The sequence below is a fragment of the Chiloscyllium plagiosum genome, unplaced genomic scaffold, assembly GCF_037043375.1.
Source record: "Chiloscyllium plagiosum isolate Xiang-an unplaced genomic scaffold, Cpla_swu_hap1 HiC_scaffold_53X, whole genome shotgun sequence".
In the NCBI taxonomy this organism is placed as follows: domain Eukaryota; kingdom Metazoa; phylum Chordata; class Chondrichthyes; order Orectolobiformes; family Hemiscylliidae; genus Chiloscyllium; species Chiloscyllium plagiosum.
The window spans coordinates 27,893,693-27,898,824 of record NW_028270191.1 but is presented as its reverse complement, the minus strand read 5'-3'; positions in this window follow the sequence as shown (position 1 = coordinate 27,898,824).

Genomic DNA, 5,132 nt, shown 5'->3' with positions numbered 1-5,132 from the left:
TGAACGTCAAGGGGGCGATGGTTAGATTCTCTCATGTTGGAGACGGTAACCCCCAGGATGTTGATAGTGGGGGGGAAGGGGGATTCAGTGACGGTAACGCCATTGAACATCAAGGGGGCGATGGTTAGATTCTCTCTCTCTCTCTCGTTGGAGACGGTAACCCCCAGGATGTTGATAGTGGGGGGGGAAGGGGGATTCAGTGACGGTAACGCCATTGAACGTCAAGGGGGCGATGGTTAGATTCTCTCTCTCTTGTTGGAGACGGTAACCCCCAGGATGTTGATAGTGGGGGGGGAGGGGGATTCAGTGACGGTAACGCCATTGAACGTCAAGGGGGCGATGGTTAGATTCTCTCACTCTCTCTCTCGTTGGAGACGGTAACCCCCAGGATGTTGATAGTGGGGGGGGGAAGGGGGATTCAGTGACGGGAACGCCATTGAACGTCAAGGGGGCGATGGTTAGATTCTCTCTCTCTCTCTCGTTGGAGACGGACAGGGCCTGGGGTTTGGGGGGTGGGTTGAATGTTCCTCGCCCCTCGTCAGCCCGAGGCTGGATATTGCCCAGATCCCGTCGCGTTCCAGACCCGGAACGTTTTGGGATGTGAGGGAGCCGGGGGGGGGGAAAGGGGGATGAACGCTGAGCGGTCGTCGGGGTCTGACCTTGAGAGGGAGGGGATGGTCATCGATGGGGCAGCTGGAGGTGGTTGTGGGGGTGGGGGTGGGTGGGAGGGGTGGGGTGGGGGGTGTGTGCCCCCCAGACACCACCCTGAGGGAGCCCCTGCAGTGACGTCCTGGGGCTGACCCTCCAACAACCGAGTCCTTCTTCCCCCCGCGCCAGGCCCTGAGTCCGACCAGCAGAGAGATTGCAGGGAGGGAGAGTGAGGGAGGGAGGGGAAGGAGGAGGGAAAGGAGGGAGGAGGGGAGGGGAAGGAGGGAGGAGGGGAAGGAGGGAGGGGGAGGGGAAGGAGGAGGGAGGAGAGGGGGAGGGAAGGGGAGGGGAGGAGGAGGGAGGAGAGGGGAAGGATGGAGGGGGAGGGGAAGGAGGAGGGAGGAGAGGGGGAGGGAAGGGGAGGGGAGGAGGGGGGAGGGGAAGGAGGGAGGGGGAGGGGAAGGAGGGAGGAGGAGGGGAAGGAGGAGGGAGGGGGAAGGGAGGGGAGGGGAAGAGGGAGGGGAGGGGAAGAGGGGGGGAGGGGAAGAGGGAGGTAGGGGAGGGGAAGAGGGAGGTAGGGGAGGGGAAGAGGGAGGGAGGGAGGGAGATGGGGAGGGAGGAGGGAGTGAGGGAGTGAGGGAGGTGGGGAGAGAGGGAGGTGGGGTGAGTGAGGGAGGTGGGGAGGGAGGGAGTGAGGGGAGGAGGAGGGGAGGGGAGGGGGAGGAGAAGGCGAGGGGAGGAGGAGTGGAGGGGGAGGGGAGGAGGAGGGGGAGGAGAAGGCGAGGGGAGAAGAAAGGGAGGGGAGGAGAAGAGGAGGGGAGGGAGGGAGGTGGGGAGGAGGGCAGTGAGGGAGGTGGGGAGGGAGGGAGTGAGGGGGAAGTGAGGGAGGAGGGGTGTGAGGGAGGTGGGGAGGGAGGAGGGGAGTGAGTGAGGGGGGAGTGAGGGAGGTGGGGAGGAGGGCAGTGAGGGAGGTGGGGAGGGAGGGAGTGAGGGGGAAGTGAGGGAGGAGGGGTGTGAGGGAGGTGGGGAGGGTGTGAGTGAGGGAGGACCCCCCCCATTCCGTGGTTTTACTGAGGATCAAGGGGAGACCGATGTGGGGTGGGGGGGGGGGCGAGAGGGGGATTGGATTTCTCCTGGTCATTCCCAGACCAGACCTGGGCGGGTGAGGGAGGGAGGCTGAGATGGACCGTCCACTCCTCACCTCCGTGTGAAGACAGCTTCAGCCTTACCTTTTTGCCCCCGACGCGCTGGGGGGGGGGGGGGGGGGGGGGAGAGGGGTTCTCACGGGTTATGACGTGGTGGTGGGGGGGGGGGGGAGGAACTGTGCGATGTCGACCTTGGGGGTTCACGTGAGACGGGGCACGGAACCGGTTTCCAAAAGGGGGCGAGAATTCTGAAGTCTGAAGGGCAAAGGGACTTTGGGGGGGTAGGGGGCTCGTCCAGGATTCTCTCAAGGTAACCGTGCAGCTTGCACAGCATTGGATCGAGTGTCCCGTGTACCGGGGCACAGTGACCATCTCCCGCAACCACCTTCAACGTGCGCCACCATGGCTACATCTACCCACATAGACACAGCAAGATCCAAATGTGTGTTCCATGGCAAATGGGCTGATTAACATCAAGAGGATGGTCTGGTGTGGGGAAGGTCACGCCTCAATAACTCGATCGGGTTTTTTTTTTTGAGAAGATCAGGAAGGCGATTGAGGAGGGAAGAGCGGTTGAGGTCTTTCGTTCAGATTCCCCTACGAGTGCGGAAACAGGCCCTTCGGCCCAACCAGTCCACACCGACCCTCCGAAGAGCTACCCCACCCAGGCCCACTTCCCTCTGACCAACGCAGCCAGCACTCTGGGCAACTGAGCACGGCCAATTCAGCCCGACCTGCGCGTGTCGTCCACACGGGGCCTCGGGAAAGGCTTGTGACAACGCCCCTGATGCTGGGGGAAAACGGAGAGGTCGCGTGGGGGCCAGGGGTGAGCTGGCAAAGTGGACTCAGAACGGGCTCAGTCACTGCAGACACACAGTCCCGTTGGAAGGATGCTTTTCGGAATGGGAGGGCTGTGACTGGTCGTGATCCACAGAGCAGGGACCTCAGGGACGGGGTGCTGTGGGAGGGTCAGTGCTGAGGGAGGGTCAGTGATGCGGGAGGGTCAGTGCTGTGGGAGGGTCAGTGCTGTGGGAGGGTCAGTGCTGTGGGAGGGTCAGTGCTGAGGGAGGGTCAGTGATGCGGGAGGGTCAGTGCTGAGGGAGCGGGTGCTGTGGGAGGGTCAGTGCTGGGGGAGTGGGTGCTGTGGGAGGGTCAGTGCTGAGGGAGTGGGTGCTGTGGGAGGGTCAGTGCTGAGGGAGTGGGTGCTGTGGGAGGGTCAGTGCTCAGGGAGTGGGTGCTGTGGGAGGGTCAGTGCTGAGGGAGTGGGTGCTGTGGGAGGGTCAGTGCTGTGGGAGTGGGTGCTGAGGGAGGGTCAGTGCTGAGGGAGGGTCAGTGCTGAGGGAGGGTCAGTGCTGAGGGAGCGGGCGCTGTGGGAGTGGGTGCTGTGGGAGGATCAGTGCTGAGGGAGTGGGTGCTGTGGGAGGATCAGTGCTGTGGGAGGGTCAGTGCTGAGGGAGGGTCAGTGCTGAGGGAGGGTCAGTGCTGAGGGAGTGGGTGCTGTGGGAGGGTCAGTGCTGAGGGAGCGGGCACTGTGGGAGGATCAGTGCTGAGGGAGCGGGCGCTGTGGGAGGGTCAGTGCTGAGGGAGCGGGTGCTGTGGGAGGGTCAGTGCTGAGGGAGGGTCAGTGCTGAGGGAGTGGGTGCTGTGGGAGGGTCAGTGCTGAGGGAGCGGGCGCTGTGGGAGGATCAGTGCTGTGGGAGGGTCAGTGCTGAGGGAGGGTCAGTGCTGAGGGAGTGGGTGCTGTGGGAGGGTCAGTGCTGAGGGAGCGGGTGCTGTGGGAGGGTCAGTGCTGAGGGAGCAGGCGCTGTGGGAGGGTCAGTGCTGAGGGAGTGGGTGCTGTGGGAGGATCAGTGCTGTGGGAGGGTCAGTGCTGAGGGAGGGTCAGTGCTGAGGGAGTGGGTGCTGTGGGAGGGTCAGTGCTGTGGGATGGTAAGTGCTGAGGGAGTGAGTGCTGTGGGAGGGTCAGCGCTGAGGGAGCGGGTGCTGTGGAAGGGTCAGTGCTGAGGGAGTGGGTGCTGTGGGAGGGTCAGTGCTGAGGGAGGGTCAGTGCTGAGGGAGTGGGTGCTGTGGGAGGGTCAGTGCTGAGGGAGTGGGTGCTGTGGAAGGGTCAGTGCCGAGGGAGTGGGTGCTGAGGGAGGGTCAGTGCCGAGGAAGTGGGTGCTGTGGGAGGGTCAATGCTGAGGGAGGGTCAGTGCTGTGGGAGAGTCAGTGCTGTGGGAGGGTCAGTGTTGAGGGAGTGGGTGCTGTGGGAGGGTCAGTGCTGTGGGAGGGTCAGTGCTGTGGGAGGGTCAGTGCTGTGGGAGTGGGTGCTGTGGGAGGGTCAGTGCTGAGGGAGGGTCAGTGCTGAGGGAGGGTCAGTGCTGAGGGAACGGGTGCTGTGGGAGGGTCAGTGCTGAGGGAGTGGGTGCTGTGGGAGGGTCAGTGCTGAGGGAGTGGGTGCTGTGGGAGGGTCAGTGCTGAGGGAGTGGGCGCTGTGGGAGGGTCAGTGCTGAGGGAGTGGGTGCTGTGGGAGGGTCAGTGCTGAGGGAGTGGGCGCTGTGGGAGGGTCAGTGCTGAGGGAGTGGGTGCTGTGGGAGGGTCAGTGCTGAGGGAGCGGGTGCTGTGGGAGGGTCAGTGCTGAGGGAGTGGGTGCTGTGGGAGGGTCAGTGCTGTGGGAGTGGGTGCTGTGGGAGGGTCAGTGCTGAGGGAGGGTCAGTGCTATGGGAGGGTCAGTGCTATGGGAGGGTCAGTGCTGAGGGAGGGTCAGTGCTGAGGGAGCGGACGCTGTGGGAGGGTCAGTGCTGAGGGAGTGGGTGCTGTGGGAGGGTCAGTGCTGAGGGAGTGGGTGCTGTGGGAGGGTCAGTGCTGTGGGAGTGGGTGCTGTGGGAGGGTCAGTGCTGAGGGAGGGTCAGTGCTGAGGGAGGGTCAGTGCTGAGGGAGCGGGCGCTGTGGGAGGGTCAGTGCTGAGGGAGTGGGTGCTGTGGGAGGATCAGTGCTGAGGGAGTGGGTGCTGTGGGAGGATCAGTGCTGTGGGAGGGTCAGTGCTGAGGGAGGGTCAGTGCTGTGGGAGGGTCAGTGCTGTGGGAGGGTCAGTGCTGTGGGAGGGTCAGTGCTGAGGGAGGGTCAGTGCTGAGGGAGTGGGTGCTGTGGGAGGGTCGGTGCTGAGGGAGCGGGCGCTGTGGGAGGATCAGTGCTGTGGGAGGGTCAGTGCTGTGGGAGGGTCAGTGCTGAGGGAGGGTCAGTGCTGAGGGAGTGGGTGCTGTGGGAGGGTCAGTGCTGAGGGAGCGGGCGCTGTGGGAGGATCAGTGCTGTGGGAGGGTCAGTGCTGAGGGAGGGTCAGTGCTGTGGGAGGGTCAGTGC